The sequence below is a fragment of the Brachyhypopomus gauderio genome, chromosome 4 (assembly GCF_052324685.1).
Source record: "Brachyhypopomus gauderio isolate BG-103 chromosome 4, BGAUD_0.2, whole genome shotgun sequence".
In the NCBI taxonomy this organism is placed as follows: domain Eukaryota; kingdom Metazoa; phylum Chordata; class Actinopteri; order Gymnotiformes; family Hypopomidae; genus Brachyhypopomus; species Brachyhypopomus gauderio.
Genome location: NC_135214.1, coordinates 24798911 through 24826903, shown reverse-complemented (window position 1 = coordinate 24826903; position 27993 = coordinate 24798911). Strand labels below are relative to the sequence as shown.

At 43.3% G+C, this 27993-nt stretch overlaps 1 protein-coding gene across 5 annotated transcripts in view; it reads left to right on the top strand.

The window, feature by feature from the left end:
* Positions 1–27993, top strand: part of grk5l (G protein-coupled receptor kinase 5 like) — a 51006-nt gene that overhangs the window by 6922 nt on the left and 16091 nt on the right. The window contains exon 1 of one of the 5 annotated variants that reach the window (XM_077003242.1): positions 2283–2660. The exons of the other annotated variants lie outside the window; for them this stretch is intronic. The gene's annotated coding sequence lies outside the window, so the exon portion shown is untranslated. Of the gene's footprint in view, positions 1–2282; positions 2661–27993 lie in introns of those variants that run through there. 5 annotated transcript variants of the gene reach the window in all.

Here is a 27993-nt window from a genome sequence, read left to right as displayed (position 1 = left end):
GTAGTACCCCTGTAGCTTTTAGTACCGCTGTAGTTCAGCTGTAGAACCGCTGTAGTTCGGCTGTAGTACCGCTGTAGTTTCGTTGTAGGGCCACTGTAGTTCTGCTGTAGTACTGCTGTAATTTTGGCTTCCCCCACCTCACACCTGTAGCTGCCAACTGCTGCCCAGTTTAGAGTGTCAACTACTCTAATGCATCCATTCTAAACTCACAGAGAACTTGATAATCAGCTGTCGAGCTCTGCCAGATGTGTTGGGGGGGCTTGTAAAACAGTCAGACGTGTGAGGTAGTGTGTAGTGCCAGGGTGGTGAGGTCCTCTTCCGGTGATGCGTCTGGGCCCCCAGCAGACAGATATCTGACACGGCTGGCCCGTTTGGACACGTTCAGCCAGGGAGCATAGCTGAGTGAACCATACTGGACCACAATGGACCACGGTGGACCTTTGTTTTAGTACTCTACAGAGGCTCTTGCTCAATTTTTAGACATAATCAGAACGACTAACTCAGCTAAGTTCTGGTTCAATGTTCAGACCTTATTAACATGGAAGACTTTCGTATCACACTACATATGCATTGAGTAACTGAAATAATGGTTAAAGTAGGGGTGGGAATCGTTTACTATCTCACGATTCGATTCCAATTTTGGGGGCCACGATTCGATTCAAAATCGATTTTCGATTAAAATCGATTTTCGATTAGAAGACTATTTGATTTATAAAAATTTCTGCTTCAGTATATAAAATCTGCACGATCTACTACAGTCTGCTTTGCAAGACAGAATGACAAATACAGAAAATAAAGTGTCTCACAATTAATTAACTAAAATAAAATGATTTGGTAAAATAAAATGCTTTTTGTTGTGTTACCAAAATACTTGACCTTCATTTTACAAGCTGTCAGGGCTGGCTCGGATGCTGTTCCCCCAGCCGTGGCTAGGAGCACCAGAGTCAGTCCCAGACTAAACCGGCATACGTTCTCAGCCAGTCTCTGCTTTCTCTGTGATTGCTTATCGTTTAATGGTCTCACCACCTCTCTGTTATGCTTTCTCTTTACTTATTCGAGTATCTATCTCCTGCGTCGCTTCCTGACCCATCTCAAATTTTCCCAATCCTGTATTTCTTCCTATCCGTTTTGCCATTATTTTTGGGAAGGGTTTTTATTTTGCTGCAGTGTTTTTTGCCTCACGGTTTTGGTTTCTATTCTTTTGCGCGTTGAGTCTTCCGCGTTGTTTTGTTTGTTCGTTCTGGGTCGCTTTGCAAGCCTTGCACACGAGCTACATTGTCAAGTTAGGTCTTCACTGGCAATCGGTAAAAACCAAAATGAACCCGTATTTTTGCCTTAAATGAAGACGGGACAGGTTGAATATCTCTTTCTTCCATCTGTTTTGAAACTTTTCCACGCATGAGTGTGTCCCAAAATGAGAATTGATTTTTGATATATGAATCGATTTTTTGGCACACCTCTAGGTTAAAGTATAATTTAATTAACCGGGCTAAACCAGGGACCACGCCGAACCAGGGACCACATTGAACCACTAAACTCCACTTATTCAGCTATCATTAGTCATTCAGAGGGATTAACAACAAAACCCAGGAAAGAATATCAAGACAACCAAAGTTCGTGGTGGGATGACCTTCAGCTGAATTAAAGCTCCAGTAGCCTGGAGACCTGAAGTCTGAGATACCAGAACTACGATGCACCACTGAGGGTCCAGGACCGATTGTCATATCAATCCTGCACCATATCTGCAGCTCCTGGGCTTGAATTGGCAGCAGTAGTACTGGATGCAAGCCTTGGGGGCGGGAGTTGGGCCTTGGGGGCGGGAGTTGAGCCTGGGGGGTGGAAGTTGATCCACTTTCATTCAGCATCTGTGGCTCCGTGTAAAAAAAAATGGGGAATGGGGAAGAAAAAGAGGCCTGTGGAATCGGCCACACTGCTGACGATTAACACAGCTTGTTAAAACAGCTGACTTTGTCAGGGGGAATTAACGTACTTTTATTCAGGGTCTCATAGACCATATAGAAGCTGTCATGAGTCCCTGATGTGGGTCTGTGAGTGTTGATGGTGTCTGGTAGTAAACGCAGTCTGGGCAGGTGCAGCGCCGCCCATGGAGTACTGCTCCTCCCACCTCCTCACAGCTCCTCCCACCTCCACAAAGCTCCTCCCACATCCTCCTAGCTCCTCCCAGCTGCCCTTCTGCAAAGAGCCAGTGAACCCACTCCTGGCCTAGTGACTGTTTGCATCTTCAGAAACAATTAATAAAATTGAACAAGCGGTATTACTCCACAACCCATGGTGTTGACACGTTCTTACCAAGCACAGGAATTGAACTGTTCTGTAAAACGAACAGGAATGAGGAACAGACTGAGTGTGGTTGTACACACACACACCACACACATGCGGAGTGAAAGTCATGTCGTTAAGAGCGTGGAGCAGGTCCCAGCAGGTCACGAGTACTGACAACTGTAGCATTCTGGAACCAAGTAGTGATTACATCATCGCTGTGAGACCTTCTGAAGACTCCGTGGCATCACTCGGTGTAGACGTGGAGGCAGTGTGACACAAAACGAAACCTCCTTTACGGTGGGAATGGAATTCTGATGACCACGGTACCGCTTCCGTCCGGCTCGGAAGGCGTTGAGAACGTGGAGGCAGGAGCTATGGTGAGCTTAGCACTTGTGCGGCCATCCTGGCCCATGGAGTTATACTCTTCTAATAATAACCCACAGGGCCAAGAGAAGATGTTTACTTGTACACAGAGGCGTATAGTTCAAGTTCACAAAATAAAAGTTCTCCCCAGGAGTTTGGTCCGTCTGTCGGAGATCATCGTCTCGTATCTTGCATCATCTTGTGTCTCTTTATTTTCTGATGTGATATGGTACAGCAGGACATTTTATATACATTTATTTGTCTTTATATACACGACATATATGTAATGTGTGGTGTGTAGGGTCCAGTGACTTGTTGTTGTTTCTGAACTGAAGGACCTTTCAGTAAGCAGAGCTGTCCGTGACCGAGTGGAGGTTTAACGAGGCTCACGTCTGAGCTGCTGCGCTGGGGCCGTTTGTTTTGTCCTCTTTTTCCGGGGTTCCTTCCTTTTGTTTCTTCCTCTCTTCCCCTCTCTCCTCCTGCTCTGCTGCTCTGCCTCGGAGGGTTGTAGCGTGATGTAAGGCAGTAAACCTTTTAAAAGTCTTCTGAGAGAGGAGATGATCATGTCCATGATTAGGTGTGTGTGTGTGTGTGTGTGTGTGTGTGTGTGTGTGTCTATATGGTTTACAAAGACTAAAAACAAGGTTACTGACCAGCCTTACAAGGACACCCAGGTATACAAGGACATCCCAAGTGTCCTTGTAATTCCGAGAGCATGAATGTTGTTTTCTGACTTAAATAAATCAAATCAAATCAAATCAAATATATTTGTATAGCGCTTTTCACAACACATGTTGTCACAAAGCGCTTTACAGGATTAAGAATCCCCAAGAGATTTTTGGAGTTTCCAAAAAATGTCCTTTTATACCACAATGTGTATGTGTGTTACAATGATGTCCTCTGAAACCAATGAATGGTATAGAAGTATTACACAATTTGGCGGGAATTTTTACAACATTTCCCGTGAAACAATGTAACCAATTTCCTCGCGGAACGAAGGCATAATTTTTTCCCGTGAAAGAGGAGGATTTTCACAGAGGCAGGATCTTCACGGAGGGGCAGGATCACAGAATTTAAAAGTAAGTAATTTGTTTGTATTATTTCCTATATTTCATGCCATGTGGGGAATACACATATTTGTCATATTGGGCCATCCACATGACGTCTGACGTTTAATATATGTTTACGATGACAAAACAAGCATTCATTCAAAACAATTAAAATCATAAAAACAGGTACGGTGACAGATAAACGCGCACTCTCATAAGCAGCTGTCATCATCGCTGTGCGTGTGGCGGTGTGGTCTGTCGCTGACTCGTTAAAGGAGAGAACGGGCCTCTACGCCTCCATGCTAATGTTATATTGGAAATTCCGTAGGGTCGCTAGCGGAAATTAGCATTATAATCGCGTTGCTAATTTGGTTTCTAAAACATCACGTACAGCATACTTTCTCATGTAGGAGCATCAAAGCACTGATAAATGTTTGTGATCTAAACAGCAGGCTAGAGCTACTCATTCTATATTATGTTTTGTACTGTGCTGGTGTGAATAGCTAAGAAATTATATGGCACAATTAGCTTGATGCTAATGTTATATTGGAAATCCCATAGGGTCGCTAGCGGAAATTAGCATTATAATCACGTTGCTAATTTGCTTTCTAAAACATCACGTATAGCATACTTTCTCATGTAGAAGCATCAAAGCACTGATAAATGTTTGTGATCTAAACAGCAGGCTAGAGCTACTCATTCTATATTGTGTTTTGTACTGTGCTGGTGTGAATAGCTAAGAAATTATATGGCACAATTAGCTTGATGCTAATGTTATATTGGAAATCCCATAGGGTCGCTAGCGGAAATTAGCATTATGATCGCGTTGCTAATTTGCTTTCTAAAACATCACGCAGGGTTGCCAACTCTCACGCATTGAGCGTGAGACACACGCATTTGACCGTTTTCACACGCTCTCACGCCACACTTCCGATATCTCACGCCGAAAAAATCTATCTTGGTATTTGTCCTTAATTCTGTATATGTGTACATTTAGTTATGGTTTAAAGGGACATGATTTCTGTTTCAGGCCTCAATTATTTAGTGTATTGGTATTTGTTCATAATTCTGTATGTGTACATTTAGTTATGGTTTAAAAGGACATGATTTCTATATTGGGTCATGTATTTAGTGTCTTGCTGTTGGTTATGACTGACATCTTTGTACATTTATATATGGTTCACAGGGGATGATAGTAGCTATATCGTGACAACTATTTAGTGTCTTGGTATTTGTCCTTAATTATGTATATGTGTACATTTAGTTATGGTTTAAAGGGACATGATTTCTGTTTCAGGACTCAAGTATTTTGTGTATTGGTATTTGTTTCTGATTCTCTATAATATGTGTACATTTAGTCATGGTTTAAAGGGACATGATTTCTGTTTCAGGCCTCAATTATTTAGTGTATTGGTATTTGTTCATGATTCTGTATGTGTACATTTAGTTATGGTTTAAAGGGACATGATTTCTATTTCAGGACTCAAGTATTTAGTGTCTTGCTGTTGGTTATGACTGACATCATTGTGCATTTATATATGGTTCACAGGGGATGATAGTAGCTATATCGTGACAACTATTTAGTGTCTTGGTATTTGTCCTTAATTGTGTATATGTGTACATTTAGTTATGGTTTAAAGGGACATGATTTCTGTTTCAGGACTCAAGTATTTTGTGTATTGGTATTTGTTTCTGATTCTCTATAATATGTGTACATTTAGTCATGGTTTAAAGGGACATGATTTATGTTTCAGGCCTCAATTATTTAGTGTATTAGTATTTGTTCATGATTCTGTATGTGTACATTTATTTATGGTTTAAAGGGACATGATTTCTGTTTCAGGCCTCAATTATTTAGTGTATTGGTAATTGTTCATGATTCTGTATGTGTACATTTAGTTATGGTTTAAAGGGACATGATTTCTGTTTCAGGCCTCAATTATTTAGTGTATTGGTAATTGTTCATGATTCTGTATGTGTACATTTAGTTATGGTTTAAAGGGACATGATTTCTGTTTCAGGCCTCAATTATTTAGTGTATTGGTGTTTGTTCATAATTCTGTATGTGTACATTTAGTTATGGTTTAAAAGGACATGATTTCTATATCGGGTCATGTATTTAGTGTCTTGCTGTTGGTTATGACTGACATCTTTGTACATTTATATATGGTTCACAGGGGATGATAGTAGCTATATCGTGACAACTATTTAGTGTCTTGGTATTTGTCCTTAATTCTGTATATGTGTACATTTAGTTATGGTTTAAAGGGACATGATTTCTGTTTCAGGCCTCAATTATTTAGTGTATTGGTATTTGTTCATAATTCTGTATGTGTACATTTAGTTATGGTTTAAAAGGACATGATTTCTATATTGGGTCATGTATTTAGTGTCTTGCTGTTGGTTATGACTGACATCTTTGTACATTTATATATGGTTCACAGGGGATGATAGTAGCTATATCGTGACAACTATTTAGTGTCTTGGTATTTGTCCTTAATTATGTATATGTGTACATTTAGTTATGGTTTAAAGGGACATGATTTCTGTTTCAGGACTCAAGTATTTTGTGTATTGGTATTTGTTTCTGATTCTCTATAATATGTGTACATTTAGTCATGGTTTAAAGGGACATGATTTCTGTTTCAGGCCTCAATTATTTAGTGTATTGGTATTTGTATATGATTCTGTATGTGTACATTTAGTTATGGTTTAAAGGGACATGATTTCTATTTCAGGACTCAAGTATTTAGTGTCTTGCTGTTGGTTATAACTGACATCATTGTGCATTTATATATGGTTCACAGGGGATGATAGTAGCTATATCGTGACAACTATTTAGTGTCTTGGTATTTGTCCTTAATTGTGTATATGTGTACATTTAGTTATGGTTTAAAGGGACATGATTTCTGTTTCAGGACTCAAGTATTTTGTGTATTGGTATTTGTTTCTGATTCTCTATAATATGTGTACATTTAGTCATGGTTTAAAGGGACATGATTTATGTTTCAGGCCTCAATTATTTAGTGTATTAGTATTTGTTCATGATTCTGTATGTGTACATTTATTTATGGTTTAAAGGGACATGATTTCTGTTTCAGGCCTCAATTATTTAGTGTATTGGTAATTGTTCATGATTCTGTATGTGTACATTTAGTTATGGTTTAAAGGGACATGATTTCTGTTTCAGGCCTCAATTATTTAGTGTATTGGTAATTGTTCATGATTCTGTATGTGTACATTTAGTTATGGTTTAAAGGGACATGATTTCTGTTTCAGGCCTCAATTATTTAGTGTATTGGTGTTTGTTCATAATTCTGTATGTGTACATTTAGTTATGGTTTAAAAGGACATGATTTCTATATCGGGTCATGTATTTAGTGTCTTGCTGTTGGTTATGACTGACATCTTTGTACATTTATATATGGTTCACAGGGGATGATAGTAGCTATATCGTGACAACTATTTAGTGTCTTGGTATTTGTCCTTAATTCTGTATATGTGTACATTTAGTTATGGTTTAAAGGGACATGATTTCTGTTTCAGGCCTCAATTATTTAGTGCAGGGGTGGCGAACCCGTCATAGACCAAGAGCCACTTTTCTTACTGTGTTACAGCAAAGAGCCACATCGTACACGGGCGAGTGTAATCTGTTGAGCGGGGCGGGCGGGCGGGGGGTGGGGGGGGTGTGTGGCGAGTGCAAATTATTAGCTGTGAAGACAGTCAAATGCGTGTTTTCCACTACGCCGGTTTTAAAAGTATTAGCGGATCGCTAGGCTTGTAAACTAACCGCGCACCACGAAAATGTAGCAGTGTGTCGCCCCGTTTGTGCAGGTGAGCCCGCGGACCAGCTGGGGAGCCGCATGAAACCAGGCAAAGAGCCGCATGCGGCTCCCGAGCCGCGGGTTGGCCACCCCTGATTTAGTGTATTGGTATTTGTTCATGATTCTGTATGTGTACATTTAGTTATGGTTTAAAGGGACATGATTTCTGTTTCAGGCCTCAATTATTTAATGTATTGGTATTTGTTCATGATTCTGTATTTAGTTATGGTTTAAAAGGACATGATTTCTGTTTCAGGCCTCAATTATTTAGTGTATTGGTATTTGTTCATGATTCTGTATGTGTACATTTAGTTATGGTTTAAAGGGACATGATTTCTATTTCAGGACTCAAGTATTTAGTGTCTTGCTGTTGGTTATGACTGACATCTTTGTAAATTTATATATGGTTCACAGGGGATGATAGTAGCTATATCGTGACAACTATTTATTGTCTTGGTATTTGTCCTTAATTGTGTATATGTGTACATTTAGTTATGGTTTAAATGGACATGATTTCTGTTTCAGGCCTCAATTATTTAGTGTATTGGTATTTGTTCATGATTCTGTATGTGTACATAAATGTACAAAGATGGCAGACATAATTAAACAGCAAGACACTAAATACATGACCCGATATAGAAATCATGTCCCTTTAAACCATGACTAAATGTACACATATTATAGAGAATCAGGAACAAATAGCAATACACAAAATACTTGAGTCCTGAAATAGAAATCATGTCCCTTTACAGTTTTTGACGACTGCTAAGCTGCGTTTGTCCAATCTGTAGTCACATTTTCAAAACTCCAAACACAGTGAACACAACAGCAGTTTTCAGTGGCTATACTATTAGTTCAATTCATGTTGTTATGGCACAAAATGCAGTCATTTTACATGTTTTTATAATGCTTAAATTTTCTATACACACAAGGTTATCCAATAACAAAATTCTGGATCGTTTTTGTCTTATTTACAATTGCTTGTACACAGCATGCCAAAAATGAAAACCTAAGGTTCAAAGCCTTAAATATTGTATAAAATGCCAAGTTCTGCAAAAACAAAGGCAGCTGAAAAGTTATTACTGTTGTACACATTTTTTGCACATATAGATCAATGAAATAAAATGAAGTACAGTAATGTACCGGGTCAGAGAGGAGCAAATATAACGATTTGTCCTGCAATCTCAAGTGCTGGTTTGGTCCTTCACAAATGCCAGATTGGTCCCTATAACAGTGACCTCCTTCTTTGATTTTTGAATGAACTCTACCAACAACTGGTTCCAGAAGCAGAAATGAAACAGGTGGGAGGAAACACCAGGACATTTGTGATGGGACAATGTAGCATTCTCATGTCATCACAAACTGGTTTATAGACCATCCAAGAGTGATGTCCCTTTTCCTCCCACCCTACTCGCCTTTCCTCAACCCCACTAAGGAACTTTTTTTAGTCTGGAGGTGGAAGGCGTATGATCATCGGCCCCATGACCAAATGTCCCTCCTGGATGCAATAGATCCCGACTGCAGAGACATTTCAGCTGAAGACTGCCAGGGGTGAATAAGACATACCAAGCTTTTCTTTCCCAGGTCCATGGCAAGGGCCAACATCAGATGTGATGTGGATGAAAACATGTGGCCAACTGCTGAAGGCCGTTTAGATTAGACCTAACAAGACTGTTCAGTTTTATATTCTGTTTTTCCCCCTTGTGTGGCTTTTTTTGTATATGTGTATTTTTACACATATGGGACCATGGCTAATTATGTTTACAATTACGATAATTATTTTTTGGGTTAGGCCACAATTTACAGTAATGTCCCTAATACAGTAAAATATACCCTTTACTGCAAAACTGTTACTGACTCCTTTTTTGTCTAATCTACATTCCATATAGTACCTAACAGTAAATATCACTCATTGTGTAGACAGTATGTTGCCAAAAATGCACACATTTGAAAAAAAAGTCCAAATGAAGCGGATTACAGTAAAAATGAACTGACTAAGAAAACAACAGAAGTTACTGTAAAATGTCTGTTGTTTGCTGGGAGAGGGTAAAACATTACATGTAATACTGTTTCTGTATTGCCATCAAATGTTAGTTTTTTTACAGTGGTTGTGCAGTGATTGACTATGTTCATCTCGAAAAGAGAATATGTGCTAGTGTTTGAAAGAATGATTGGATACTGAACCAGGTTCAGGTGTTTTAACAAAGTTGTTTGCATTGTGAAATGCAGAGTTGTTATTTAGTTAAGAAAATGCGCTTTTGAACACGATATTTACTATTTGGCTATTTGTGTGAGGTCAATGTGTTGCTGTGTTTAGAGTTTTGACAATGTATCACAAGTATTTGGAAACGCATGTTAGCAGTCGTCAAAAACTGTAAATCATAACTAAATGTACACATACAGAATCATGAACAAATACCAATACACTAAATACTTGAGTCCTGAAACAGAAGGGCTGTTAGAACAAAAAGACAAAAATTAAATAATAGAGATCAATAGTTATGTCCCAATGCTTCTTTGTCTACTGAAGACACTCTTATTCTTCTTGGACATCATCTGCACCCTGGTTCTGCTGGAGTCCAGCAGAGAGTTCTGTAGTGTGTTCTGAGATGACATTCTATGCTCTGCTGTTAAATGCCTATGTGATTTGTCTGGCTGATCTGGGGCTTATTCCAGTCCTAGCAACTTAATCAACAGATCTTTGACTCAGCCAGCTTCCCTGCTTCCTGCTCAGTGGGTCTTCAACCTCCTGTTTCTGAATCTGTCTTGTCCCATCTCTGGTCCATCACATCAGCAGTATGTGCATGTTCCTCTGGCTGAGGAACTGGCCTCTGTCTTGCATTTAGTAGAGAACATGTAGTGTTCCTGTTTCCCTGTTTTTACGTTGCGTCACAGGCCTCTACTGAGGCATCCAGAAACTAGAGCCCTCCACTGAACTTTCCAAGCTTTCACCGGACTTCCTAGAGCTTGGAACAAGGGTTTACTAGTCAGAAGACCAGGCCTGAAGTCTCCTTACCTGCAGTTGACATTGTTGTTGCTTCTGTTTCCCTTCAAAATGGAGGACATCACCACTTTGATTAATTCTAACATTAATCAGCCTGTGGCTGTTCTGGGACTTCAGGTACTGTCAGGCCATGGTTGGGCTCCTTAAGCAACACTGTATCCCCAAACCAGGTGCCCCACTAGGTTCCCCAAGCCAGAGTCCCCTACCTTGGTGTATCTAGGCCTCAGATACACCAAAAGCTAAAAGACACCTCTAGGCTCCTCAAGCCAGGCGCTCCCTGACTGAAAAAGTCACCTCTTAATCTATCGCTGCCCAGGGTCTTCACCTCATGTCAAACAGGCTCAGAAGCAACTAGCCTCCACCACTACTCCCAAGCCACAGGACCCTCCAAGTTTCACCAATCTTCCATTGGGCTTCCAATCCCTAGGTCTGAGACCTCTGCTGTAGTGTCTTTATCATCACTGATCCACAAGCCTCCAGCCATACAAGTCACGTTCGTCACAGTGCAAGCTTCTCAAGTCAGAGGCCCCTACTGAGCTACACAAGCTAGATACCTCCAACATACCACAGCTGCCTTCCCAAACTGCCAGCTTCATCTGCCATTTTCAGTGTGAGGCCTTTGCTGTGATTCTTAAGTCAAAGGGCTCCACTGGGGTCCTCAATCTAAAGGTATCTGTCAGGTTCTCCAAGCCAGAAACCTTCCCAAAGCCAGAGGCCTTCACCAGGCTACACTACAACGTTCCCTTCAGTCCTGCTCCATAAGATAATATTCCTAAAAGAAACTTTAAAGTTTTCCAATGTTTATTGCTAAATTATAATACAATAAAATATGTCCTATACTTGTAATGCTGTGCCATCAAAACAGTCAGTTCTTTTGTTATGTTCAAGTATTCATATGTATTAAGGAATTAATGTTTTGAGGGCTGTAGTACAAGGATGGATTATAGCTCTACATATGTTTAGAATTGTGCACGTTATCAAACTATTGCAAAAACGATTTCTGAAATGTACTGTTTAGGTGAAAATGTTGGCGCAGACACTACTGAGACTTCTGTTGCTGGCAATAATGGTAGGATTTTTGATGTTCACTCTATTTTATTTGTGCATGTTTATTTCTTAATGACTGTTTAAAAATCCTATTAAACTGTATTAATTATTTATAATAGAGCTCGTCAGAAAAAGGAAAAGGGCCTACACAAAGAAGCCTTGGACCACCACGGATGTCAAAGCCGTCATGACACATTTTGGGCGGCACACCAGGAATGGGAAGTTAGCTTCTTTAATAGAATGTGATGCTTGCAGAAAGGCAGAACACCCAATTCTGGAGACACGGACAGTTCAAAATATTAGAGATTTTGTACGTAACAAGGGATTATATTACAAGGGTGCTCCACTTAAATAACTCACTATCTGCTGTAGGTGCCTTTAATAAGGCTTTATGAGTATGTACAGTTGTGATCAAATTTATTCAACCCCCACTGAAATAAAGTGTTTTGGCCAGTTTGACATTGATTTTGATCATTTCAGTCATCTTATTTACAGTTATATCAAAGAGGCACTTATAAATTAGACAAACATAACATAATATTTATGATGGAATAACCACAAATGTCTTTACTGTGCTCACATCATTATCAGTTTTATTCAACCCCCTAGTGACATTATTTTTTAGTACTTAGTACAACATCCTTTTCCAGTTATGACAGCTTTCAAGCGTGAAGCATAGCTTGACACAAGTGTCTTGCAGCGACCTATGGGTATCTTAGCCCATTCTTCATGGGCAAAAGCCTCCAGTTCAGTCACATTCTTAGGCTTGCGCACTGCAACTGCCTTCTTTAGGTCCCACCAGAGGTTCTCAATTGGATTTAAGTCTGGTGATTGCGATGGCCACTCTAGAATGTTCCAGCCTTTCATGTTCAACCATGCTCTAGTGGACTTGGATGTGTGCTTCGGATCATTGTCCTGTTGGAAGGTCCAACGTCTCCCAAGCCGCAGGTTTGTGACTGACTCCATCACATTTTCCTCCAAGATCTCCTGGTACTGAAGGGAATTCATGGTACCCTGCACACGTTGAAGCTTTCCTGTACCATTAGAAGCAAAACAGCCCCAAAGCATAATTGACCCCCTGCCGTGCTTCACAGTAGACAAGGTGTTCTTTTGTTCATAAGCCTGGTTCTTCCTCCTCCAAACATAGCGCTGGTCCATTGTCCCAAACAGTTCTAATTTAGTTTCATCTGACCACAGTACACTGTTCCAAAACCTTTGTGGCTTGTCCACATGACTTTTGGCATACTGCAGTCGACTTTTCTTGTTCTTTGGAGTCAGCAAGGGGGTGCGTCTGGGCGTTCTGGCATGGAGGTCTTCGTTATGCAGTGCGCGCCTTATTGTCTGAGCTGAAACTTCAGTGCCCACATCTGACAGGTCTTTTTTCAGTTCCTTAGCAGTCACGCGGGGATTTTTCTCCACATTACGCTTTAGGTAGCGCACAGCAGTCGCGGTCAGGATCTTCTTTCTGCCACGACCAGGTAACGTTTCCACTGTGCCCTTTAACTTGAACTTGCGAATGATACTTCCGATAGTGTCTCTTGGAATATTTAACAACTTCGCAATCTTTTTATATCCATTGCCATTCTTGTGAAGAGCAATAACCTCTTCTCTTGTCTTCTGGGACCATTCTCTTGCCTTCACCATGCTTGGAAACACACCAGTAGATGTCTAGAAGGAGCTGAGTATCACAGTCCTTTTAAATCTGCCTAATTGGTGCTTATCATGCTTGATTGCTGCTCGTTGACATCCACAGATGTTTTCAATACCTGATGGAAAACACTGGAATGAACCTCTGTTCTTAGGAGTGGTAGTCGTAAAGGGGTTGAATAATTGTGTCAATGAAGAAATCACAAAAAGGCCATTTAATACTTTATGACAAAAAAAATTGATGCTATCTTAGTTGCATTTAGTTCTTTAACAAGTCCTTGTAAGATTTCATTATGAACACAATTACAAATGTGCACTGAATTCCATAAAACCCTTCGCAGCATTGGGGGTTGAATAAATTTGATCACAACTGTACATCACTATGCATTGTAGGTTCTTTTCATTTATAGGACCTTATGAGTTTTTACACCCCCATTTTTAAATAGGGCGTTCTGAGTTTGTAGTTTGCTTTAAAGAGGACCATATGAGCTTGTAATGTTCTGTAGGTTCTTGGAAGGGCCTTATAAGCTTGGACTTGACATTTGGAGTCTTTTCTTTTGTAAGGGCTCTCAAGAAGTCATACTTGGTGGTTCTTAAACTGGAGCCTTGAGTTATACTGATAGCAGACTTTTATAGTTGTGATTTATATTGTACAGTGGGGAAAATAAGTATTTAGTCAGTCACCAATTGTGCAAGTTCTCCCACTTAAAAAGATGAGAGAGGCTGGTAATTGACATCATAGGTAGACCTCAACTATGAGCGACAAAATGTGAAAAAAAAATTGAGAAAATCATTTTGTCTGACTTTTAAAGAATTTATTTGCAAATAATGGTGGAAAATAAGTATTTGGTCAATAACAAAAGTTCATCTCAATACTTTGTTGTATATCCTCTGTTGGCAATGACAGAGGTCAAACGTTTTCTGTAAGTCTTCACAAGGTTGGCACACACTGTTGCTGGTATGTTGGCCCATTCCTCCATGCAGATCTCCTCTAGAGCAGTGATGTTTTGGGGCTGTCGGCGGGCAACACGGACTTTTAACTCCCTCTAAAGGTTTTCGATGGGGTTGAGATCGGGAGACTGGCTAGGCCACTCCAGGACTTTGAAATGCTTCTTATGAAGCCACTCCTTTGTTGCCCTGGCAGTGTGCTTGGGATCATTGTCGTGCTGAAAGACCCAGCCACGTTTCATCTTCATTGCCCTTGCTGATGGAAGGAGGTTTGCACCCAAAATCTCACAATACATGGCCCCATTCATTCTTTCATGTACACGGACCAGTCGTCCCTTTGCAGAGAAACAGCCCCAAAGCATGATGTTGCCACCCCCATGCTTGACAGTTGGTATGGTGTTCTTTGGATGCAACTCAGCATTCACTGTCCTCCAAACACGACGAGTTGTGTTTTTACCAAATAGTTCTACTTTGGTTTCATCTGACCATATGACATTCTCCCAATACTCTTCTGGAACATCCAAACGCTCTCTAGCAAACTTCAGACGTGCCTGGATATGAACTGGCTTAAGCAGGGGGACACGTCTAGCACTGCAAGATCTGAGTCCCTGGCGTCGTAGTGTGTTGCTGATGGTAGCCTTTGTAACGTTGGTCCCAGCTTTCTGCAGGTCATTCACTAGATCCCCCCTTGTGGTTCTGGGATTTTTCCTTATCGTTCTTGTGATCATTTTGACCCCACGGGCTGAGATCTTGCGTGGAGCCCCAGATTGAGGGAGATTAGTAGTGGTCTTGTGGGTCTTCCATTTTCTGATTATTGCTCCCACAGTAGATTTCTTCACACCAAGCTGCTTGCCTATTGCAGATTCAGTCTTCCCAGCCTGGTGCAGGTCTACAATTCGGTTTCTGGTGTCCTCCGACAGCTCTTTTGTCTTCACCATAGTGGAGTTTGGAGTGTGACTGTTTGAGGTTGTGGGCAGGTGTCTTTTATACTGTTAACGACTTCAAACAGGTGCCATTATTACAGGTAATGAGTGGGGGAAAGAGGAGCCTCTTAAAAAAGAAGTTACAGGTCTGTGACAGCCAGAAATCTTGCTTGTTTGTAGGTGATCAAATACTTATTTTCCACCATTATTTGCAAATAAATTCTTTAAAAGTCAAACAAGATTTTCTCAATTTTTTTTTCACATTTTGTCTCTCATAGCTGAGGTCTACCTATGATGTCAATTACAGGCCTCTCTCATCTTTTTAAGTGGGAGAACTTGCACAATTGGTGACTGACTAAATACTTATTTTCCCCACTGTATCTAGTAAATGTTATGTTCTGTAGGTTCTTGGAAGGGCCTTATGAGCTTGTACTTGACATTTGGAGTCTTTTCTTTTTTAAGGGCTCTCGAGAAGTCATACTTAGTGGTTCTTAAACTGGAGCCTTGAGTTATACTGATAGCAAACTTTTATAGTTGTTGTGATTGTATTGTATATAGTAAATGTAATGTTCTGTAGGTTCTTGGAAGGGCCTCGTGAGCTTGTACTTGATATTTGGAGTCTTCTTTTGTAAGGGTTCTCGAGAAGTCATACTTAGTGTTCTTAAACTGGAGCCTTGAGTTATACTGATATACAGTTAGGGAGCCACTGTCGAAGTGTTTTTCTGTTTTGTTTATTTCCAGGTTAGTATTTCAAGTTAGTTGTTGGATTGGCATTACGTTCTGGTATGCTGTCATACATTTTTTTATGTTGCATGCTAGATGGCATTTTTTAAATGTTTTATACCACTGTATAATTACATTTTTTTTAAGATTTTAAAGATTTTTTGAAGATGTTTTTAAAGAATTTTCAAAAGATTTGTAAGCCAGGGTAAAAGTATTCATATGTATTAAGGAATCAATGTGCTGCAGGGCAAAAAGTTAAATATTGAAATTGTAAAACTGACTTTGTAATACACTCTCATAAACTTTTACATGTAAATCTGTTCACAAATAAATGTTTTCTCAAATATAAAATGTTTTTCCATGTGTTTTAAATAGTTGAGATAAACAATATTTTAATGCATGGATTTTATTTTATTTTTTTATTAAGTTACATATGATATTAAGTAATTTTATTAATTGCAATACAAAGGGGAGACTTAAAAAGAACATTAAAATATGATATAGGAATGTATAAGTAACAAATTAATAAGTAAATAATTTACTGACAAGATTTTTACTTGTATTATCAACATACTTTTGATTAAAAAGAATGATTCCATAGTACAGTCCTAGTAAACCATATATGACCTTGTAATCCACCTTCAGGTTTGTGTTAGTGTATTTTATATAAACAGTCCTAGTAAACCATGTTGTCCTGGTAATCCACCTTCAAGTTTGTGTTTGTGTGTTTTATGTAAACAGTCCTAGTAAACATGTGTGTCCCTGCAAACCATGTTTTGTTGTGTCCCCTCAAACCTGTAAAAAGTCAGATGCTCAGTTCACATGATTTTATTATCCACAAACAAAATTTTAAGTGGGATGTATCTTAATGGATCCAAACTGAATTATTTGACATATATATTTCATTGATAGGGTATGAGGAAAGCAGTGTCCTCCTAAACCATGGTGGTTGCATGCTGTCCTCATAAACACTGTATACCTGTATGTGTGTGTGTGTGTGTGTGTGTGTGTGTGTGTGAGGGAGAGAGAGAGAGAATGAATGACCCCCAGTGTCCCTTGCACTGTGAGGTCCAGGCAGCATGACAGCTTGGATCACATTGGGTCTGTTCTAGGCTTGTCTTTCATTAGCGAGACTAAGGAGATGCTGTTTACTTCCACACTACACACATGACACACTGTGGACATCATCACCCAGGAAACAATATCTGTCTTAATAATGTAGATCGCGTGGATTAACCCTGTGACACGTTTATTGACACAGGTTCCAGAGACACAAGAACGCGTGAGCCGTAGTGAACGCGTGAGCTGTAGTGAATCTGTGTGGATCTGGAGTGCTTTGGTGGGACGGAGAGGAGAAGGATGAGAATGGGTGGAGTAAAGAGGGAGGTGGAGATGGATGGATGATGGGACCGGTGGAAGCCTACAGGAGGGGTGGAGGTGTGGGAATCTGTGATGGTGTGAATCCTGGGCCTGGTGGAGAGGAGAGGAAGAGTCCCTGCTGCACGTGGATGTGGTGGACTTCTCCCACGGTGCTGCCCCCATTCAGAACAGCATCACCATCACTGAAAATCAGGGCTCATCCACTGAGTACAGCATGGGGATGTCAGTTCAGTGCAGTTCAGCGTCTTGTCTGGGGGCCAGGGCTGTGACCAGGATGTGTTTCAGGCGATTCATGTCTCCTGCTGATGGACAAGAACTGGTCCAGTTTCTTCTGATTGTATCGTACTGGCATGCAAGGAGGGACAGGCGTCAGGATAAGAACCCTTGTACATGCATGTGTGTGTGTGTTTATGTACTGTAATATATGGTTCCAGAGAGACTGGCTGATTCATTACTGAAACACCTGCTGACTGTACAGGAAGTTGGACGATTCCAGTCCAGGATGTGTAAGATTCCAGTCCAGGATGTGTGGACCAGCCCTACACACTCCACCATCCTGACCATGAGCCCTTTTCTGACTGACCTGCTTTGATTGTGATGGGTTGTCGTGGTTGTTGTTGAGTTATCAGACTCTTTCCCCCAGCATAGTAAAACATCACGTCCATCCACTCATTTGTTCATTCTGCGCTGTTGATGTAGATGAAAACATTTATGTTGTATATGGAACTGTCTGTCTACGCATCAACACACACACACACACACACACACACACACACACACACACACACACACACACACACACACGACTGGCCTCTATAAACCACCCTCACTGGCCTTAAGGTGTTGTGCTGCTGTACCATCATGGCAGAGGCCACACGCTGAACGCCTGTGTGTGTGTGCACGCGCATGTGTGTGTGTGTGTTTGTTTGCACGCATGTGTGCATCCACCGTCAGGTCCAACCCTCTAGCTCAGCTGCTATTTTTAATCTCAGTAATTATCAAATGTCATATAAAGTATTCATGACTCCCTGTGAACTAATTAAAGGAGGAACAGTTCTTGAAGTGCTCTTGAGAGGCCGAGCTACCTACCTGGAAGAGATGTAGCAGCTACTTTACTGTAGGAAGGTCATACATGTGATTTGATGTTGCTGTCTGATATTGATCTGATCAAACTGATCTACATGTTTAATTGATTCCGTGGTTTGAATAAAGTAATTTTAGTAACAGTTGTCTTGCACAAATATAAAATCTGTGATTTCGAATGTGGGTTTAACCAATACTGTTTTTTTTTTTTTCTTTTTTTTTTTTTTTCTCCCCACAAAAATATATTATTTTGAATGTCATCAGACAGTCTAAGTGCCCAAACACGCAACCCTACACAAGTTGATGTCCTTAGCAGGGAGCTGTCCAAACAGGACTTTCTGGAGTGAAATGGTACACGCATGTGAGACAGGGCCATTTTAGCCACACTGCAGGTAACATGAATAGTCCACTATTTTCTGTTCTTAATAGTCCACTAATATTTGTTAATAATGGTCCACTGCTACATGTTATTAATGGTCCACTACTACCTGTTATTAATGGTCCACTACTACCTGTTATTAATGGTCCACTACTACATGTTATTAATGGTCCACTGCTACATGTTATTAATGGTCCACTACTAACTGTTATTAATAGTCCACTGCTATGTGTAATTTTAATGGTCCACTGCTACATGTTATTAATGGTCCACTGCTACATGTTATAAATGGCCCATTACTATCTCTTCTTAATATTCAGGACTACCTGTTCTTAATAGTCAGGACTAAAAGTTTCTGGTTGCACACACATCTGCTATGTTGTTATTTGTGCTTTTTGAAGGTTCCATCCACGATCATTAGCACAGAGACGTTGAGCTGGTGTCTCCAGCGGCCGTAATCAGGCCAAGGCGTCGTGCTGTGGACACGAGCGAGCGAGCTTCTCAATGACTCCGCCCATCTGCCTCCACTGCTGCAGCCACAGATGGGTGCGCACAGCCCAGCTGGCAGGACTCCCCAGGGTCCCTATGCCCTGCGGGTTAGTGCTGATCTGCACCTGAGTCAGAAAGGGACTGAAGTACTGAAGTCAAGTGAATCAGGTTCTGATTCAGATATTAAGTACGATTAAGAGTATTGAGTATGATATAAATATTTCATAATGAGTCTAAATAGAAAAAGGAGTCCATCACATCTTAGTCTTTTTCACTTCACATCTATATATGTGTACATTCCTGTTGTACTTTTTGACCTCACTTAAAGGTAAATTACACAGTGAGCTTCGTGTTTCCACCAAAGTTCAACCCCTCCCTCCCTCCAAAGCCACTCCCTCCAAAGCCACTCCCTCCAAAGCCACTCCCTCAGAAAATGGAGGCGAAAGCGGAGTACCTTCTAGCACTGTTGGATACAGGCTGGTGGTGTTTCCTAGATAGACAGCATTTTCACAGTACACACATTTTTGTGTGTGACGGAGTCAGTTTTATACTCGTGCTTTCATGGTCAGATCTCCATTAGATCAGTTTTTGCTGATCCAGCGATGTTGCATGGATGTGTTTGAAGCCCAGGACTGCTTTAGTGTTCCTTTAGTCAGAATAAAGACCAGTGACCACATCAGAGTGGACCGCCAAAACAAAAGTCCTTCTTTAGCGTTAGAATAAAGACCAGTGACCACATCAGAGTGGACCACCAAAACAAGAGTCCCTCTTTCTATCTCGGGCCGGCCCTGCACATTTTATTTATTTATTTAAAAAAACGTCGTCCCCCCCCCGTTTTGCCATCCACACACTCCAGTCACAGCTCCTGAAACACACGTTCACGTGGGCTGGAGACGGCGCCGTGGTCTGAGCCACTCTGTTTTTACTCGGCACAGGTAGGCGGGGCAGCGCGCCAGCCCGCCTCTGTCCTCCCTGGCCTCCGCGTGTGTAAGATAAACAGGCACTGGATCGGTGCCTCTATAAACACGTACTGGATCTGCGCCTCTCCGAACACGCGCTGGGTCAGCGCCTCTCGTACGTGGGTGCCGCTGTCTGGGATGCTATTGCAGTCACACGTGACGTGGAGCCGAGCTAGCCTGTGTCATTGTGGCTTTCTGTGGAAGTCGGTGCTACGTATGAAACCTTGAGTATGGAAATATGTCTCTCACAACCACACAGTCCCCTTTGTTCTTGGCCAGCTTTAGTACAGTAGGCTGAGTAGAGGATGTGCTAATATTCATTCCAGCCAAATTAGCCTTGTTCAGTCCTGTTGTTCTGCTACTTTGTCTACCAAAACCACACGGACTCGCTGTTGGTTCTCCTGAGGTGAATCACCTGCACTTTGGCCTAATGACGCTGTTCATTTTCTCTTCGTCTGGTTACTTGTGGCACTTCCAGGTGTGTTAATGTTTCTCCACAGATGTGTTAGACTTTCTCGACTATGTGCAGGAAGCATCTCAAGGTCTAAATATAAGCATTTGTTTATTGGTTGGAGTTGGAGTGGTCGTGCTGGTTTGGTCATGGTGGTCGGACACACACTCCAACACCACCACCGCACACTCCACCTCCACCAAACACGCCACCTCCACCACACACTCCACAGCACACAACACACTCCACCGCACTCCACCTCCACCACTCACTCCACATTGCACCACACACTCCACCTCCACCACACATTTCACCTCCACCGCACACTCCACAGCACACAACACACTCCACCTCCACCACACACTCCACCTCCACCACACATTTCACCTCCACCGCACACTCCACAGCACACAACACACTCCACCTCCACCACACACTCCACTGCACACCACACATTCCACCACACACTCCACCTCCACCACACAACTACACCATCATCTCCACCACACTCCACCTCCACCACACACTCCACCTCCACCACACATTTCACCTCCACTGCACATTCCAACTCCACCACCACCACAGAACTAACCAATCATCTCCACCACACACTCCACCTTCACCTCCACCACACACTCCACCACACACTCCACCTTCATCTCCACCACACAACTACATCATCATCTCCACCACACACTCCATCTCCACCACACAACTACATCATCATCTCCACCACACACTCCACCACACATTTCACCTCCACTGCACATTCCAACTCCACCACCACCACAGAACTAACCAATCATCTCCACCACACACTCCACCTTCATCTCCACCACACACTCCACCTTCATCTCCACCTCCACCTCCACCAGGGAAGTGGAGCAGGGCTGCCCAGAGGCAAACAGCCGTTCTGTAAAGAGGGGAATGTTTTCCTTAGATTGCACCACTGCACCAGAACAAAAATACACCATTCATACTGTGTGTGTGTGTGACGCATGTTGCTATTATTGCGTATTATTGTTCCTGTTAAATGGCTGTTGAAGGTACATTCTGTCGCACCGATGACTGAAACACAGGTGTAGTTTTCACCTGTGCTGTGTTGAGATGGAAACCTGCTGAGAGACACAGTGAAAGCCAAACTGAGTGTGAACCTTCTGATCTCTGACGAACACACACACACACACACACACTTTCTTTGAAGACCTGTGATTCTTCTGCTTGTGCATGATGAAGCTAAGCACACAGGTTCCGGTGACAGAAGTGTATTGCTAGCTGATCACTAGCAAAGCGATATGAACACACATTAGCTTACAGTCATTACTGAGTCTGGTTCAGTGTTGTGTGTGTCTGTAATACAGGATGTGGGCTTTTGTCTCCCACAGCTTAAGTGTGTCTGGGAGGGATTGATAAAAGGTTACACAGTCTTATAAATGTTTTTGTGTGTGTGTGTGTGTGTGCGCATGTACATGCGCCAGAGTGTGACCTAATTCACACACACACACACAGTGTGTGTCCCAGGCCGAGCTCTTGGTTCCACACTCTGGTGTGTGTGCTGATGCGGGAGCTGGTTGAAGGAGGTCCGGACACGTGCACGACTGCTCCTGCTTCAGGTCCGCTGGACCGGTGCTGCTAGACAGCTGCTCTTCTGCAAGAGGCTACAGAAATGTCCGGGCTTGTTTGAAGAGTGCGGAGATGTCCACCCATCCATGGAGGTCCCACGATAATGTGCCTCTGCCTGTGTGTGTGTGTGTGTGTGTGTGTGTGTGTGTAAGAGAGAGACAGCCCAGCGATACAGCACTCTGTCCAGGTCAGGAGGCTGCCTGCTAGAGTGATAGTGCACTAACCCACTACCATACAAGGAGAGGCGGGCCGTTGTTGACTTGGGGCGGATGCTGATTGGCTGGCCTGGTTGTCATTCACGATGTAGCGGAGTTCCTCTTCCCTTCACACACTGTGTTCACACAGAGCGCAGAGTCATACAGATGCACAGAACTCAGACCACAGGCCGCTGTTCTCAGCAAATGAAACTGGGTTGCGGTGTGTGTGTGTTATGTGCGCACATGTGTACAGGTGTAGATGTGTGTGTGTGTGTGTGTGTGTGTGTGTTTCTCTTCCTCTCTTGTTTCTGCTCTCTTCCCTCTGTGCATGGGTGCCGTGTGTGTGTGTTTGCAGGGGTGTGTTCTGAGTGTGTTTATGGGGCCGTGCGCGGACTCTGACGACAGCTGCGGTGCGGTTGTAAAGCGTGTGACGACAGCCTTTTCCTCCTGCTTCCTTCCTGCTGGAGCGTGTTGTGGCAGGGCCAGGCCCCAGCAGGGCGGTGATGCGCACACACACACACACACTCTTATCATCGGCGTACAGTAGGCGCCTGTGTGTAGCCGGCGTGACGCTGCTCCTCGGCCCTGCCGTCGCTGACGGGCGGCTCCCGGCAGCTGGCATGACCTCACCTGCTTCTGAAGCCAAACACCTGCGCACGGCACACGCGGGGAGCCAGGCGAGGTGCGCACACGCACACCGGGGCGGCGGATCGGCCAATCAGAATCGCACCCCCTGCTAATGAAGCGTTGGCTCAGGGCTGATTTGAATGAGAAGCTAGTTTAGGGCTCTGAGCTCTGAGACGGAGAGCGGTGTTTCATCTAGCAGTGAACAACAAAGGCCCGAGTCCTGGCTTCCAGTGGCACTACTGGGTGGGGTGTGGGGGTGGAGGTGTGGGGGTGGGGGCAGCTGGGCCCCCTACAGGTGTAGCGGGGGCCTTTCTGTCAGGGCTTCTGCTACACATCTAGAATTCACAAACAAATCCTTTAACTTCACACCTGCCGCTGGCATTAACCCCTGCTGCTTCTCACACCCTGACATCCACCTGTGGCCTCGTTCACACCGCGTCTCTTCCGTGGCAGACGGGCGGTTCTAAACCCTGACACATCCATCTGTCTGCTGGACTACTTCAGAGTTCACATGCTCCACTGGTCCGTAGCAGTGGTGTGTTAGCACAAACCCCACCCAGACGCTGTGGGTTGGGGCTTCAGTGGAGCTTTTAGCAGAGCAACGGCGTTCTGGTCCTGTTCTTCTGTGCTTTACTCTCTTGTGTGTGTAGCTGTTAATCCAGATGGGTTAAAAGAACGCACTCTTAATGCAGATGGGTTAATGGAACACACTCTTAATCCAGATGGGTTAACGGAACACACTCTTAATCCAGATGGGTTAATGGAACACACTCTTAATCCAGATGGGTTAACGGAACACTCTCTTAATCCAGATGGGTTAACGGAACACACTCTTAATCCAGATGGGTTAATGGAACACACTCTTAATCCAGATGGGTTAATGGAACACGTGCTGTAGCTTTTAAAAAATTCGTATGCAGATCTGAAGTCATATAATTTAACAGTGAGCACCGATGTGTTGAGATGCTTCACACACGTGAGTCCAGTGTTTCTCAGCTCGGTCCATGGGGTCGGGTGGTCTGGCCTCATTGTTCTGGGAGTGCACCTGACCGCTAAAACTGCCAACACCTGGTGCAGATGCACTGGGAACTGTGGGAGAGACGTGAACCATGTCCCCTGGGAACATGTTTAATCTCAGACAGAATCTGTTACTGTTCAAGTGCAAAGTACAAAGAAATGTTGTTAACACGCCGTCACACAACACGAGTTTGCAGTTTAATAGCATGTTTTTTGACTAAGAGTTACATGTGATTGGAAGGTACAGGTGACTGGGAATTAAAGCTGATTGGCAGGTACAGGTTATTGAGAGTTAAAGGTGGATCGCAGGTACAGATGATTGGATATCGGCTGTTATTGTAGATCTAGTGGCTTTCACCTGTTCCTGAGTGTTTGCTGTTACACTCTGACCTTCTTACACTCTGACCCATGACCTTGTTCTCCAGTACAGCAGGTGGAGGCTCCAGACGAAGGGTATGTGGGGGTCACCCCATCCCTGAGAGATGCACCAGTGTGTGAGAGCAGGGCTGTTAGAACCCAGCCGGCAGGCCTGATGTTTTTTTAAAACACAGATGATGTCATGGCCGTTAAAGACGGGCATAAAACCAAGGGTGTAGGCGCAGTGAACCGTATGGAACAAATTAAACCAGCGCACGGAGACTAATATAAATGATGTGTCCCAGTCAGTGTAAGAAGAGTGAGTGTGTGCGTTTATGCCTGTGTGCATGCGTACGCACAAGTACATACACCACACACTGTATGGCATGCATGCATACATATACCCCTACACCACACACTGTATGATACCCAGGCATACAGACACCACACACTGTATGACACGCAGGCATACATACACCACATGCTGTATGATACCCAGGCATACATACACCACATACTATATGACACGCAAGCATATATACACCACACACTGTATGACAGGCATGCATACAGACACCACACACTGTATGGCACGCAGGCATACAGACACCACACACTGTATGGCACGCAGGCATACAGACACCACACACTGTATGGCACGCAGGCATACAGACACCACACACTGTATGGCACGCAGGCATACAGACACCACACACTGTATGGCACGCAGGCATACAGACACCACACACTGTATGGCACGCAGGCATACAGACACCACACACTGTATGGCACGCAGGCATACAGACACCACACACTGTATGGCACGCAGGCATACAGACACCACACACTGTATGGCACGCAGGCATACAGACACCACACACTGTATGGCACGCAGGCATACAGACACCACACACTGTATGGCAGGCAGGCATACAGACACCACACACTGTATGGCACGCAGGCATACAGACACCACACACTGTATGGCACGCAGGCATACAGACACCACACACTGTATGGCACGCAGGCATACAGACACCACACACTGTATGGCAGGCAGGCATACAGACACCACACACTGTATGGCACGCAGGCATACAGACACCACACACTGTATGGCACGCAGGCATACAGACACCACACACTGTATGGCACGCAGGCATACAGACACCACACACTGTATGGCACGCAGGCATACAGTTACACACACAGACAGACACCATACACACATAAAGAGAGTATGGCCAGTGTTTCATTCATGACGTCAGCTCATAAACACTCAGTCACTCATGCACACAGTTTGACTACAAGAACCCCCCCCACACACACACACACACTCTCTCTCACACACAAACACACACACACAGTGTGTGTTGTGACTCATGCCATGGTTGGAATTCTTGGACGTGATCCCGCTGCAGTTTGTTACTGATAACAGTTAAATGTGCTGACAAGCACTCAGACATGGCGACCCATACTCCAGTGACAGGAACCACGCCACAGCCTTTGTCCTCGCCTCTGCTTTGTGTGTGCGCGCACGCGCGTGTTTGTGTGTGCGCGCACGCGCGTGTTTGTGTGAGTGCACACGCATGTTACTGTTGACTTTTCAGAGGGACCTTGCTAAGGTTTGGCTGTGAGGTATCTTGTCCTGTCTACATATCTAATGAGGTATCTTGTCTGTATATCCAGGGTGAGGTATCATGTCCTGTCTACATATTTAGTGTGAGGTATCTTGTCTGTATATCCAGTGTGAGGTATCTTGTCTGTATATCCAGTGTGAGGTATCTTGTCTGTATATCCAGCGTGAGGTATCTTGTCCTGTCTACATATCTAATGTGAGGTATCTTGTCTGTATATCCAGCGTGAGGTATCTTGTCCTGTCTACATATTTAATGTGAGGTATCTTGTCTGTATATCCAGTGTGAGGTATCATGTCCTGTCTAATGTGAGGCATCTTGTTTCCCAGTGTCCAATCAGGAAGGGAGAAACCATCACTACCTGTTGCCGCATGTCACTGTCATTGTGTCTTTGTGTCTTCCAGAGTTTTTCTTTCACTGCTTTATAGTCAGTGTCTCTCTCACTGGGATGATTTTTCCTGCCTTAGTCATCACGTGATTGGCTCTCGACCTTACTGTATAACCTCCCACCACACACACCCCTCTCTCAGCTTTTAGAATCAAATCACACACACTCCAAAATCCCGTATGAGGACACATCAGGACCACAGCGGGTCAGCTTCTGTTCTGGGTTTACCCACTTCCCAAACAGATCAGGGCTTGCTGCTCACTACTGAGCGTCTGCCAAACTCAGAGTCCTCACAAACTCAAGGAGTGAATCTTGGTAACGACCTGCTCGGTTACAACAATTTCCCATTCTCACACTATGGATGAAGTCCTGGAAAGCAACTGCAAGGTGTCTTGCAGTGTACTGGTCTCCCCTGATGACGTGGTTACAGATAGGCTGTGTTTGTACTGGTTACCCCTGATGACGTGGTTACAGCTTGGCTGTGTTTGTACTGGTCACCCCTGATGTGGAGGATGTTCCAGACATGCAATTCCAAATGCCGTGATTGGTTAAAAGGCTAATTTGCATATCTCAGCATTCAAAGGCGTGTCTTGTGATAAAAATGAACAAGTGATACAGCCCCAGAAGAATTGTTTTTCTTTATAAAAGTACTTCCCACGCTGCTGATTGGCTGATGTCCTGGCCCCAAGTCACACCGGTCACCCGTTCTTTCTGCCATTCTGTGTCCCACGTTTGGCCTGGAATCAGTGTCCCATTAGGGTAAAGAGCTAAAACAGCATCTGTCTCTCAGACTGAGGCTCTGTCACTCTCACTCACACACACACACACACACACACACACACACACACACACACACACACACACACACACACACACACACACACACACACACACAGCCCATCTACATGCACGACATGTCCTGATTCGCCTCCTGGATCAGCTCCTCATTCCTGAGAGGGACTTAACAGTGAATCGGTTATGATGTAACAGTGAATCGGTTATGATGTAACAGTGAATCGGTTACGATGTAACAGTGAATCGGTTACGATGTAACAGTGAATCGGTTACGATGTGTTAACAATAAATCCGGTATGATGTGTTAACAGAATGTAATCTTGAGTACTACTTCAATATGGACTTCCACATGTAATCTGAGAGTACTTAAAACAGTGGTATATGACACAATACTCTGTTCACTTCCTGTTGAAGTGTGTATCAGGTCATGTGTCCATGTGGTTAACAGCAAAGCAGCTTAGTTTTTGTGCATCTGCTAAGTGTGACTGGCGTGATGTATATCGTTTGTATTTGTCTGCTAAAACTAGGTCATCTAAGTGTCATCTCGATTATATCATTTGTTTCTCTAGGTTCCTCTGTCATTTCAGTGATATTGCCAGGTCTTTGATAGCCCCAGGTCTTTGACTCCATATTCAGTTTGAGGGTGGTGCTTTGGAAGACAAGGATGTGCCCAGTTTAGTGTAAAAGTTGAGATCCTCTCTTGGGAGCAAGAACATATTTTTGACCTGTGCTGAGGTCAGAAATGGATCTCTTGGTTTAGCTGGAGTTTACAAACACCGGCGAAGATATCGGAGGCGGGG